The 14,144-nt window shown below is 47.9% G+C and overlaps 1 protein-coding gene across 2 annotated transcripts in view; it reads left to right on the plus strand.

Annotated features, from left to right (window-relative positions):
• Positions 1-14,144, plus strand: part of LOC135391753 (uncharacterized) — a 185,944-nt gene that overhangs the window by 81,105 nt on the left and 90,695 nt on the right. The gene's annotated exons all lie outside the window — the stretch shown is intronic.

Consider the following 14,144-nt stretch of genomic DNA (forward strand, 5'->3'; position numbering starts at 1 on the left):
ACGTAGTTTATTTCAAACGCTTTAATGGGTAGCGACAAGGGGCCATATCAGTTGTTACCACGATTGTATAACTGCGATTTTCCCTAAAAATAATCCATGTATCGTTTCATCATACCGAGCAAATATGCTGATGCAAAATGCATTCTGCAATACTACATACGCGAGCTCGCGCTTGTCCCGTCCTACAGTTGGCGATAATACATACGCGATTCAGTCGCGAAATACAAAACCAGTGTTTCATCAACTTTTTTTTTTTTTTTACGGACCTGCGTTAGTCGTGACGTTGCCCGCCTTGCGAGGCCGACTACGGCAAGCAGTTACACCACCACCACCACCAGTGTTTCATCACCATAACAACGTGCGTGAAAAAAAAAAATCTTTTTGAGGTCATCGTAAATTTTGCCTGCGTGGTCTGGATGGCGATGTACACTTGCGTTTGCCAAGTGTTACAGGTACCGTGTATTCACACGAGCGATATACTCGCCGGAAGAGTTTAGTGGAAGAAAGAGCAAAAACTGCTCACGGAGCTGAATTTCCGCCCAGTGTTATGTTGAGCATTCACACGGTGCCGGAATATAGGGAATGAATGACACCATCAGCGTCTTTTCCCGTCTTTTCCCCTGTATTCACACGAGTGACATTCCCCAAAATACTCCAGCTGAAGATGCGAAAGACGTCATAGCTTTCTGCTGTCACGTGAACGCGAGCGCTCAAAGCCGTGTCTTCACGTACACTGCAAACCGTGGGGAATATCCCGCGACACGCCCACAAGATATTCCGTAACAGACGACAGGAAAAGACAGTGACGGTGTCGTCTGCTAAGTGTCATCCGCTAAGTGTCATCTGCTAAGTGTCGCCTGCTAAGTGTCGCCTGCTAAGTGCGCCGTACGCCACTCCCTATATTCTGGCTTCGTGTGAATGCTAAACATCACCCGTGTGTGTGTGTGGGGGGGGGGGGGGTGTACTTCGACTCCGTGAGCAGTTTTCGCTTTCTCTTCCACTAGAATCTTCTGGTGAGGATGTCGCTCGTGTGCATACACGGTTCCTGTCGTCTCCTACGGAATATCTTGTGGCTGTGTCACAGGATATCCCCCACGGTTAGCAGTGCACGCGAAGACGCGGCGTTGAGCGTTAGCGTTCACGTGACAACAGAGAGCTATGACGTTTTTCGCATCTTCCGCTGGAGTATTCTGGAAATGTCGCTCGTGTGAGTACACAGGTACAGGAATGCGTATTTTGCCCCGTATTCATACAGGCGACGTTCCCCAGAACAACCAGCAACCTAGCGGAAGACGCGCAACACATCACTGTTTTCTGCTGCCACGCGAGCGCGAGCACTCGAGAGCACGCGAGAAACCTCGGACTCGGTCAGAACTCAAACACCAGCGTATACTGTCGTCAGTTCCGCATCTTGCAATGTCCGGCAACAGCAAGCGCTGAGTCAACTCGCTAAGTGTGCCGAATGCACGCAACGACTTTCGGAGAGCTCTTGGTTGGAGCGCGATTGTTTTGCGCTTGCGGCTTCGGATTCGGTCGGACCGAGCCGGATTTTGTTCCCCTGTGGCGGATTGGGGAGCTGGCTCCAGAGCAACCAACGAAATTTACAATTACTTTCTGCCATCGCTCCCTGTGCTTTAGCCTTTTCGTTCGCAAACTGCAGCGCTGTACGGGGGATAGCCCTATTACCGTGGATGCTTCCCATGCGTACATACGCAGTGAAAGCACGTTTTACAGGAGACCTCCACGGAATAATGACGGACACACGCCCTCTTTGCGAACTAGGTCCTGCATTAAAGAAAAGGACCCCTAGGGGTTCGACGTTTACGACGAGGATACCTTTTCCCAGTCTTTGCTGTTATTCGTTAAACATCACCATATATATTCTATCCTTACCGCGTCTCTCTTCCGAGCATGCCCCTGAGTGCCTATATGAGACGCCTATAGGCCTTCTTTTCTGTTTCTCTTTTCCCCTCACTCTCCTATTAATAATCTAATCACTCCTGTAGCAAGTATCTTTTCCCTGATATCTGTGGGGCGCCGAAGATGAGTTATCCGGTGTTGAAAGGGTTGTGGACCAGCAAAGAAAACTGGTTCTGCTTTCGTTATCAGCGTGAATGGCACGCAGAATGTACTGGCTAAATGCAAGAGAAGCAATGTATTTTCGACTTATGACTCCCTTAAGCGAGACCACGTTAAAAATTACACTCTTAGTGCCAGGAAACACAAAACAAGTCGCTGATAAAGTTCGATCCCATCCTCCGACCACTTTCAATAGCGGACCATTTCGTGTATGATTCTCGAGCGCTTCAAGAGCGAATTTCTGCCGTATTGGTTACTCTTTGGATATTCGGGTCTGTTGACTTACTCATGGTGAGACATGTTGTCTAAATGTTCGCCATGACATCTCTGTGCTCTGTAGCGTGAACGCCTAAAGCCTTACGTCATAATAACCACGTCACTTTACGGCACCTACATTTGGCACCGAAAAGGATGCATAATACATCTTCCTACATCAAGCAGAAACCGAAACAATCAAGGCCACGCCGTGCCATTCTCGCAAGCCTTCAAACACACCGTACTTCATTATTCCTCCTGGCATAATCTCACACCGCAAGAACCCTCGCATGACCAATCTGGCTGTTGCAATGTTCGTGCATGTTATCATCACACAACGCACTGTTGGTCCTCTCCGCTTCTATAACAGCGACAAACTTTTGGGCCGCCCACGATGTATTGCGCGCTTGGCGTCACCAAAGACAAGTTGCTTATCGCAACGCTGCGTGTCGCCACAAGTCTCTCTAATTACTTGCTAATGAGTTGTTGCTGATATAGCGCTTCTGGTAGTTCTGGGCGCTTTGGGTTTGAATCATGTTCATATTTCGTGTTGCAAAATCTGTTTGTTTCTTGTATGTCCAAAACATCCCAGACAAGCTACTTAGTTGTTGGCTTGTCGGGTTCGAATCCCGGTGGCGGCTGTGCTGTCTTGGGTTTTTCCTGGGTTTTCCTCGGACGCTTTCAGATATATGTCGGCGCAGTTCCCATAGAAGTCGGCCCAGGACGCACATTCCCCAGGGCGTCAGTTGTGACGTTGCCCACCTCTGTGAGGCCAAAAACGGCGAGCCCTATCACCATTACCACCACCAGTTGTTGGCTCATGCCTTTCCAAATAAAAAAGTGTCGTATTAACTCTATATTTTTTTACAAAAAAAAATAAATTTAAAATTTACTAAAAAAAGGGGGCCTATATTTTGTACGAATGTAGCTAGATAAATATGCAAATACAATGTGAACTTAATTTGACATAGTAGACTAGTATGCCGCCCCTGCGCTCAAGAAGAACTACAAGAATTCGCTACAGAACTTCAGTTTTTGCGAGTCTTCACCCTCCAGGCATGAAGAGACTTTTTTTTTCTCTCTCTCTGTAACGCATGCACCAATCACGACAGTTCCCAAATCAAATAAAGCGGGTACATAGAGACACTTCTCAAGAGAGTGTCCAGTCCAAAAAGCTGTATTCCCAAGACACATGGCGACCTGCCAAAAAATGTCACGTTTTACCCCGCGTTTTATTTTACCCCACCGTATCCTACTCATACGATATAATGTTGAACTGACGAAAATGTGTTCAACCCTGTGTGTCCCAAATGACGAAAATGTGTCCCAAAGTGTTCAACCCTGCCCTTTCTCCCCCCCCCCCTTTGACTTTGTGTAAAATAAGCCCTTATTGCTGGTTTGAGTCTCGTACCTGTTGTGTCTGTTTTCTGTATCTTTCATCAAACTCAAGGAATTAAGGCCTTAATCGAATGCCCACCGGCTCGCTTGCACACTCCTCACCTGTTCCTTCAAGTGAGGGACAACTCATCGGGAAACCTAACAAGACAAGGAAACCAAGAACCAGAAAAATAGCTAAAACCATAGGATGTTTAAATAACACCATGCGAACACTAGTAAGTACCATGGTAAATTAGGAACGTCTTGATAGAGATACCCATGGACAGCATAAGAAGGTTTGGGAGCCATAAAAAGCCGGCACTAGAGTCACTAAATAAGATTATATATAAGTTTATTAGCGAAGGTTATTTAGTAACTTTAGCAGACACCGCACGGGCACGTTTTGTGCTGAAGAAAACAAAAATGAGTTTAGTTGAGACGAAAAAAATGGAGAAATAGGCACTCATTACTAGAGCCGGTTACTCCAGATCACTTAGGAAAATATAAATGGCTAACTGCAATTAGAAAAATGAATGACAAAGACACTCAGTAAGTCACTCACACACACTGTCAAAAATGAAGCTTTGACAACTTGGACGGCTTCGCAACATCTTGAGGTTGGAGCTCATGTCCTGGATTCCCTATCCGGTTCCTTAGCGATTTTTAGCTTTATTTTAGCTTTCGCTCGTTTTCCGATCATATTCTAGCTCTCCTCTAATTTTTAACTGGTTATCAAGAAGCAGTGGGAAGCCAACCCGACGACGCAAGCCATGCGATACCTTGACGCAATCTTCAAGCAGATATCCCATGGGTTTCGGAACAAAATAATAGGTCTATGAAATAGGATAACATCCACTTTACTGCCTCCCCAGGCAAAATGAAACATGTCAGCGACATTCAAAATTCCATTACAGATATATGCCACTGACTGTCACCAAACACAATTCACTGAGGAAAAGATAAAGATGCTAAGCTTAATCCAGTTTGTTCCGCCAAAGGGGAATGGACAAAGAATGGTAAAAAGAAGGAACGTCGCACGGGACCGAATTATTTGCAGACCCTTATTGGGGGGGGTTGAAAAAGTGATTTTATAGGACGCAAGCACCCGTTGCATCCTGGAGGGAAGGTAAATTGTCCGAAGCCTGGAAATGCGCACGCGTTGTTCCCTTGCTGAAACCGTGCAAGGTCCCTTCGCCATAGACATCTCCCTGTTTGTAAACAAATGATGTCATAGTGTTCGACAGCGCCACCGGTTTGGTAGAGTTGAACTATGCTCAAAGCTATGGGGCGAACAAGGTTGCGCATGAAAACCACGGTCTTGAGGGGATTGCGATGACCCCTGAAAGGGACGCGACCTTCGGTCCTACTTTCCTTTCAATAGGAGGCAGCGAACAAGTGCCCACTCGTGGAACTCAGCTCTCCCCTTCCGGTCTGTTTCGGTTTCAGTCTGTCTACCAACCTCATGATGACGTTTCTCGGGTAGAGGTTTATTGTCCTCGTTTAGACCGACGAGCCTGACCACTTGTGATGGAAAGCTGTTGGAGCGCATGATATTTCACAGATTCGAATGGTGGCTCGAGAAGAGATCATTCTTCCTCCAAGAAATCTCTGATTTCGGCATCGCTCGGCGCTGGATTCAGTCTTGGACTTAGTGTCCGCAGCACAGGAAGCAATGGCCGCAAAAGGATAATGGTGGCTGTATCCCTCGATGTGAAACGGGCGTATGATACAGTTAGTCAGTCAGTCAGTCGCATTTTCATCCTCTATATGCTTACTTGTGCTTCTTTGCCATCAAGGGCCATGCGTTGGATCACGGATTTCCTTCGCGGTAGGACCCGGTTCATCCGCACAGCTGAGGGAGATACCGTGCCCGTACTCCATCAGACTACGGGGTATCACAGGGAAGTGTGCTTAGCCCGCTTCTCTTCAACGTAGTTATGGCAAGTCTTAAGGACTGCATCAAAAGGAAAGTATATTTCTCTATTTATGCTGATGACATCTGTATTTGGACCACCGAGAAATCTCGCTCAGCCCTTCAGCGACACTTGCAGTCAACCCTGAACTCCATACACCAATACCTGTTGATGATAGGCTTAGGTATCTCGTGGTACAAGACAGACGTTATCGCCTTCACGTGAAATAACATTCTTCGATATCGTCTTTCTGTGGCTGGACAGCAGCTCCAGTACTCGACTTCATGCAAGTTCTTGAGTGTTACGCTGGACTCTCGGCTCTCGTGGAGAAGATATATAGTGGGCCTAGAGGCGAAACTCTCCAGGGGGTTGGCTCTAGTGCGACACATTGCTGGCCTTAGGTGGGGCTGCGATGCGCGATCTCTCTTGGCCATTTATCGATCCCTGGTACGTGGTCGCTCCTATACAGTCTCTCGGTAATACACGGGATCTCGCCATCCTCAGAGTCTAAGCTTGAGTGTCTTCTGGCACGTAGCGTTCGTGTGTGTTTGGGTGTGCGGAGAACAGCGGGTACTTGCTTTGTCATGGCAGAAGAGAGAGGGACTCCGCTTGCTATCCAGCGCTTCAATGAGACGAGCCGTCACTATCTCCGTTAGTTGAGCCATCGCCGGCGACATCTTTTATTACTGAAGCTTTCCCGCCGCAGGAATAACAAGTTCTGGTCCTGCGTTCAACAGCTGAAGCCTGACCTTCCACGTTTTCAGGTTGAGCCCCAGGCGCGTTCAAGTCCACCTTGGATCCTCGCTTTCCCATCCGCTTGCTGGGCTGCACAGAAGGAATTGAGGTTGATGCAGGTGTGTCCAAGACACCCACATTGGATATGATGAGCGACCTGTATGCAGGTTTTACTCCCTATTTATACGGACGGCTCATCCACAAAATCCGCATGTGCCTATATTATTCCCTCCGAAGACATAACTGGCATCTCCCGTCTCTCACATCCGACGTCGTCAACATGTGCTGAGCTGCATGGTTTGCTCTTTGCCATGCGCAAGATTCTGCAGTGCTCAGTTCGAACATGGGTCTTCTACACAGACTCATAGGCTACTCTCCAATGCCTCGCAACAATGGGCATTGGCGGTACTCTAGCGTCCATTGTAGCTGACGTGCCTGAATCCTACAAGGAGCTGCTGGACCTGGGCAACTGCACAGTATTACAGTGGGTACCTGGTCATGTGGGCATACCCGGCAATGAAGAGGCTGTCGTACGGGGTCCCTCTCTGCAATCTCGTCCGAAGGTGACCGTCGGGCGCTTAATTGTCCGTGCTATCTCTGCAGACAAGACGAGATCACAGTGGCTGACACACCACTCTCTGCTCCACGCTGTGCACCCTCAATGAACTCATGCACCCTCTACGCATCTCCACCCCTTCATCCTCCATCCGTCCATCCTTCTTTTTTTTTTTATTTGGCTATAGTCCTGACGACGCCCACTTCTGTGTGGCCAACAACGGCGAGCCGATCATGCCATCACCCCCCCCCCCCCTCCACGCAGTGAATCCGTCTCTCTCTCTCTCTCTGTCGCTTCCTCATAGCCTTCTGCGACACTACGCATCTCTTCTTCACCGTATGCGGCTGAATGTTGCATTTAACTCAGTTATGAGGCAGTGCCTTGGCCGTGCGCCATCGGACCTTTGTGCATCATGCAATGTCCGCGCTGACCTGCACCACGTACTTATGGAGTGCCTTGTATACCGCGAGATCTTGCGGCACGGAATGCATGCAATCGACCACTGCCCATTCACCACAGGCAAGGTGCTGGGCCCCTGGTCTAGTAGCGTTCATATGCACCAAGGTCTCCGTCACTTTTGGGATTTCCTGTCATCAACGGGACTCTCCACCTTGCTTTGATCACCTGAATCGCCATCTCGATCATCATCTGGCACTGTCTATAAAGGGCACTGTGGCAGCGCCCAGCCTGCTGGCCGGCATCAGCCCCATCTCATCGTCGTACTATTATGTCTGCCTGTCTCTCTCTCTCTGTGTGTGTGTGTGTGCGCGCGTGCTTGTGTGTGTGTGTGTGTGTGTGTGTGTGTGTGTGTGTACGTGTGTACGTGTGTGTCTGTGCGTGTGCGCGCTTTTTGGAAGATGCTAGTTTTTCCTGTTCGGCGTTTCCATATGTCATCAACTGATAGTCACGTTTTCCTCGGACGCAAGCCCAAAACCTACTATTACCAGAACCACAAATATCTACAAATTCTGAATGAGAAAAAGAAAGCGGGAATGCAAAAAAGGGAGCACAAGACAGAGAGCGGTTGTATTCGCCTCTAACTCACCTGAAACATTATTTGCAGCTTTCCTCTACTGCGAAACATCAAAAATGCGAGGACTTGCTTGTATTCGATCGGGGATATTTTAAGGAACATACTGAAGCTTCGGAAACAGTTCTCTTTGCTTGAAACCCTGCAAAGAACATTACAGCAGCCACGTGTAGCAAACAGCCCGAAGCAGAACAGAAAAGACCAAATTTAGCCGTCGCTACAGGATTCCGCTGCCGCGACTCGATGCTGTCTCACGGACTTAAGTTCAAGGTTAAGCCAATCAGAACGGCCAGGATTCAACTCCTTTATCCTGTATGTCAAGAGACCCTGTTAAATTGGTTCTGCAGCATCGACGCGGCAGCGGCGACGTCCGATCCTATACACCGGGGATTTGCCTGTTGCAAAATAAGGCAGGTATTATCATACAAAGAAGGAACAACAGCAGCTCTCGTTCAGAAGCGGAACAAATGTAGGGTTTCTGGTCGTGACATTTGAGCCAAGGCTCTGGAACTTAGTTCTAGAATGTGACACTTCAAATATGTGGCGCTTCGCAATGCGCGATGTGCGGGTACCGAAATCCCTGCCTGTCGAATGGCTTCGGCAATATAATAATGACAACACATGAAATGAAAGACTGCAACTTTGTCACACATTTCAAGGAGTGTATGGGCTTGATGTCACCGCTGCAATGACATGAAGGCATTGGTCTGCTGTTGGCACGTACCCGGTGCTCCTCTAGCGCAGCGCCAACGCGTAACGAGCAAGTAACTCTTACAAAGCCCACCTACTCAGAGCTTTCCCTGTCAAGCCACGTTCGGGTTTGATGGCTTTTATGCTTGGCTTTCTTGTGACTTTCTGTCCCCCTGACATTGAATGTACTTTTCATAAGGGGGATACTACTGTAGATGGAGGCCTGGACGTACTGCTCGCGACACGGTTGTCTGAAATCTCCTGTCAGTAGATCTGCAGCCAATATTTCCTTGATTGTCGTTGAAAATGTTGTTATAATATTGTGTTTGAAGGTGGACCATAAGCTGCACGTGTTTCTTATTCGAAATAAATGGTCTTGCAACACCTCGAGATTTGAGATGGGATAAATCGCGGAGTGCTGAATTCAGACAACCGTGTCGCAAGCAGTACATCAGTCATCTATATTCGGGAGAGCCGTGTTAGAGGTTAAATATGACAGAGTGGGCTAGAAGACCTACTTTTCTTGAGTTAGGGAGAGGAAATAGTATTACAGTAACATGGCTACTGCTGGTCGTCCGCTGTGTGCTGTACGCGCGTGGTATCCTTCTTCGTCTAAAACGTTGCCGCGGTTTCGGCGTCGGTTAGCAGATCACGTGATAACAAAAGGTCGAAAACGAATGCCTATTTACACTAGGGGAGCGTTCACACGGACCGATTTTCAGCACCAACTCAGACCAACTCGAGGCGACGTCTTTGACGGTACCATAAAACCACCAACTTCAAGACGGTACCGTCTCCGCGTTCACACTTACCAACTCGTTAGCTCCGCCCACAACCAACCTTACGGCAATCGGGGTGTACGGGTTCAAGTCCAACCACAGGTGACTTTTTTTTAACTGTCATTCATCAAAACGAACTCATTTTATTTCTCCAGAAGATCACGGGTATCTAAAAAAATGCGTATTGATATGTTTATATGGCGCTAGTAACCAAAAAAATATAAAAAATTCTCAAGTACCCCTGAAGGATTTGAACCCATGCCAGGCAGTACGACAGGAACGAAATCGCTTGACACCCTCGAGGGTCACGTGGCAATGCTCCTCACGTTGATTGGTTAGACCACCACCAACTCTCCGAAGTTTTCGCTCGGCGACCGATTCCCAGCAACTCGAGTTCGTCATGGTTGGTGATGTCGGCCGACTGCCACCAACTCCAAAGCTGGTCTGAGATGGTACAGAAAGTTGGCCCGTGTGAACGCCCGCTAAGAGACAGAGGCTGAGAGTTTTCAATCTACCGGAGCAGCCTGGGGAACAATGTCGCCTCCTTCCCGGCGCAAATGCTTCAGGCTACGGGTACTTTGCCCCCACTTAATGCACGGAGGTCCAGCGGGGAGCCTAGATTCCTTGTCCTTAGCTAAATTTTGGCAAGACTGTCAGGTTCACTTGCATGAAGCATACAATTTTTCGGATATCCCTCGTAGCATTCATCTTGAGTGTCAGCTGGGTAGATTTCTCGGAGGGTGCCTGTCCCCTTCCTCCTCGTAGGAAAGTTCCGGGGCCCCCAGTCGGCGCCTATGCTAGGAGAAGAGGGTTTTCGGCGTCGCTGGCGTGACCACCCTTCCATTAACACTCAGAGTGATTGCCTCCGTAAATATGTGGACATAGTCGACCTTCACATAGACCTTCACAATTGTGGACATAGACCTTCACAATTGTGTTAAAATGGGGCAGTTGGTATCGGGTAGTCATAATGAAGTTCAATCAGCAACACGATGGGCAACACAAGCAGCAATGAGCAAGCAGCAACACAAGCAGCGACAGTATATGATAGACAGCACAACACATCTGCTTTCATATACCTTGCCTGAGGATGTGCAGATAGTATATCACTTTCTGAACCTGCCTGGGTGGCTCATTTGGTGGCCTGTTCGCCTACTTATCTCAAGACTGGGGGACCGAACGAGGATGCCCGCAACTTGGTGGTGGGGTACAAGTTGCTTTCACATGCCGTCTTCCGCGAGGAGGGTTAAATGCGGTGTGCCGTGTGTTGGTACTTCAGGGCACTTTAAGGAACCCTCAGGTGGGCAAACTTAATCAAGAGCCAGACCACTGTAGTATCGCTCATGATCATAGTCGTCTCGCGACGTAAAGGCACGAATTATTATTATTATTATTGTTACTTATCAGTTTCTCGTCGCGATGAGTAGAATTGATTGTTATTGATGTTGACAGCGTAAGTAGTTCAGGAAATGTGTAATACATTTCCTCAAACAACGACTGGCGCCTTATTTTTGGCCGTGCGGTGACTGCCGCAACCACTACCTCGGCGCAGGGAGTTTTGCGAACGTCCAGGTTCCTATCAACACCACTAAGAAGTGGCCCGAAACACATGCTCTTTTTCTTATGCGTTTACGTTTAGTAAACTTAACAACGTGGCCCTCTCAAGGAATCGTCTAGTTGGTACACAATCGTTGTTTCGAACACAATGCCCACAAGGACCTCGGAAGACCTCCTGACCCCTCATCACCTTACTCAAACTACCTCAGGAATACCCACTAAGGAATTATTTAACAAGGAATTGCAAGCCGTCCTTTCTGGCTGACTTTCCTTGTCAAAATAAATAGATACCTCCCACCCCACCTTAAAAGAACTTGAATCTTCACGTTGAACGAGACTATAGACACAGTTTACCGGCGCTCCTAGACGTGTTCCTGTTTCACTCTCATTCATTCTCAGCTAACCGTGTCTAACGAGAGTACAATATGCAACAAAGGCTCCCCAGGGGGCGCTAACAGCGGCGTCTACGTTTTTTTTTTTTTTTTTTTTTTTTTGTTTGCCTTTCATTTCGGCATGGTAGTTTTCGATGCTCCGATTTATGTCGTCTTCCTGGTGCTGTTGTGCTATGTCGTTTTTAGAGGTGTTTTAGACGCCGAGAAGCAGACGCAGACAAATGAAGATGTGGAAAAGAAGGGGGGGGGGGGGCAAACGACTGTTGGCGAAAACAAGTTATCTTAATGCAGGATGGCGATAGCCAGACGATTGGACGGTACAATATGGCACAAGAGGCTTCCTTCGGGAATCTGGACTCGCCCAAAGACTATAAGTCTCTTTTTGCTCATGGGACCCCTGACCAAGCCTGGCAGTGAGCGACCGACATCTCAACTTTCTACCGTCATCATCTCAACACCTCATCTCATACGATATCATAGCTTCTCAGCTACAGTAGTGAGCTGACAGTAGTGAGCTGAGTCCAACAACGGCAAGCCGATCTCGTCACTACGACCATAAGAGAGGCACTGTGGTTCTCGCGCAATATGCGGCCGAGTATCATTTTACAGGCATTTCGGAGCAGAGATCGAATATATCGAAATCTGAGCGTAACCTTTGCTGTGCCATCACAGTAACGTTGTATATGGCACGAAAACACTAATTGGATAGAGTGATGTGGGCACCGCAGGACTGACGCAAAAGGACCCAGGACGCACATTTCCCCAGGGCGTGAGTCGTGACGTTTCCCACATACGTGAGGCCGACAACGGCAAGCCCTATCACCACCACTACCACCACCTGACGCAAAAGGAGGGGCCACGTTATGTGTAAAGGGCGGTTAGAGGTTTAGGAATTATTTTAAGTTATCTAGTAACTGGCTCCCACACGAACAAACAACTATACCTATTCAGGATATTTAATATGACCAAGTAAACAACTAAGCTACTATCTTGCGAGATATTGCAGAATAGAATTAACGTCGCGGCGTCACAGCAACACAAACGATGGGAGAGCTACCATTATACACACGTAGCCTAGCCTGACGATGCTCCGACCTATTCGTACCGAAAGGACAGAAGAAAGTGTTTTGCGTTTACAAACGGCACGATGGTAGAGAGCTCCCCGTCAAATTTTTAGTACCCTTTATCCCCCTCAATCTACCGGCAGGACTCATCTATCCTCCGCTACGTTAACGATGCTTCCTATGCGTTACGATACTGCCGTTACGATACTATACATCGATATCCTACCAATACTGCCGATGCGGCGCCATGCGTCTGGCGCCACGGGCTGACTCCGCGAGGAACTGTGCGGACATTTTTCGGAAAGGTCTGGGGGGGAAAAAAATGCAAGAGAAACATCGAGACAGCACAGGGATTGTGCATTGTGATTGTGTAGGGCCGTTGCAGGAATTCGAACTTGGGTCACCAGCTACCCAGCCTCCCCTTCAAGCAATGGGACAGGGTGCCGCCTCGGCGGCGAAACATCCCACTACATCACCATGACTTATTTTTTTGTTGTTGTTACCCAGCCTCACCGCGAAAGATAATAATTCGTGGTCTTACGTAACGGAACAACTATGGTAACGAGTGACGTCACAGTGGCCGGTCTGTCCACCTCGACCAACTTATATCAGACCATCAGGTTACTGGCGCTATTGGCCTGGTTCGCACCCGCGTGGGGGGGTGGGGTGGGGGAGGCATATATTTATTAGAAAGAAATAAAGAAAAAAGTGAGAAAAGGTCCGCCAAATGGCATGTCGGCTTGCTATTCCACAAAAAAAGGAAAGAAAAGAACAAAAGTAAAATAAAAAGAAAAGAACTGTGAAATAAAGGATAACCTACCAAAAGGTGAAAGCAACATGAGATAGATCGAAGACAAAGATAACTTTTAAAAAAAGATGAGCAGTCTTAGGGGGGGGGGGGAGGGTATATGTTTATTAAGAAATAGAAAGAAAGGAAAGGTTAGCCAGGCAAAGAGCCGGCTTGCTATTCCTTAGGATAAGTAGTTGAACACGCTACCAACGTCTCAGCCCCGGAAAGAGGGAAAGCAAGAATCATAGTATAGCATAGTGGTGTTCGCGCTAACTTTGGTATAGAAGTGTCTTTTCTAGTAGGGAAATGTGTTTTAATTAAATTATCTTTATATTCGTAACTAAAAACTTCATTAGTAAAAAATACTAAGGGCAACGCTCCAGAAGCTCGTTAGCGCATCCATAAAGTGGCCCACTTAACCAACCATATATCGCCAATGATTGTAACCGAGAAAAGGCAGTTCCCTATTTCTAAAAAGTTCTCACCAGAATTAGCGGCGACACATTTTCGCACGACGTTACGTTTTGCCGTTGCTGCTAACTCTTTTCTGTAGTTTTTTCCCCTCTTTTTTCGAGGGAACGTTTCTCTCTTCTCTTTAGAAAAAGTTTCGGGTAGAAGTGCCTCGAAACAATAAACAGTTACCCACCCACGGTGTCCTACGGCGCAATGCATAGCGATAGAGATTCCACGATCACGTCGACTGCATTGACGATTACGTATATGTATGCGCGAATGTCTGCGTGCCTTTTTTCCGTTATATGTAGGTCTCGCACAAGTTGTAGAAAAAACGGGAAGAGTGGAGGGTACCCCTCCGGCGCCGGATCCTCATCGATCCAAGGGAAGATGGCTCCTGCCGACCGAGCGGCCCCGGGGCGACTCAGGCCGGCTCAAGGTTATCTCTTTGCACTCACAACTGAACCGTAACGT

The sequence above is a fragment of the Ornithodoros turicata genome, chromosome 4, assembly GCF_037126465.1.
Source record: "Ornithodoros turicata isolate Travis chromosome 4, ASM3712646v1, whole genome shotgun sequence".
NCBI classification, from domain to species: Eukaryota; Metazoa; Arthropoda; class Arachnida; order Ixodida; family Argasidae; genus Ornithodoros; species Ornithodoros turicata.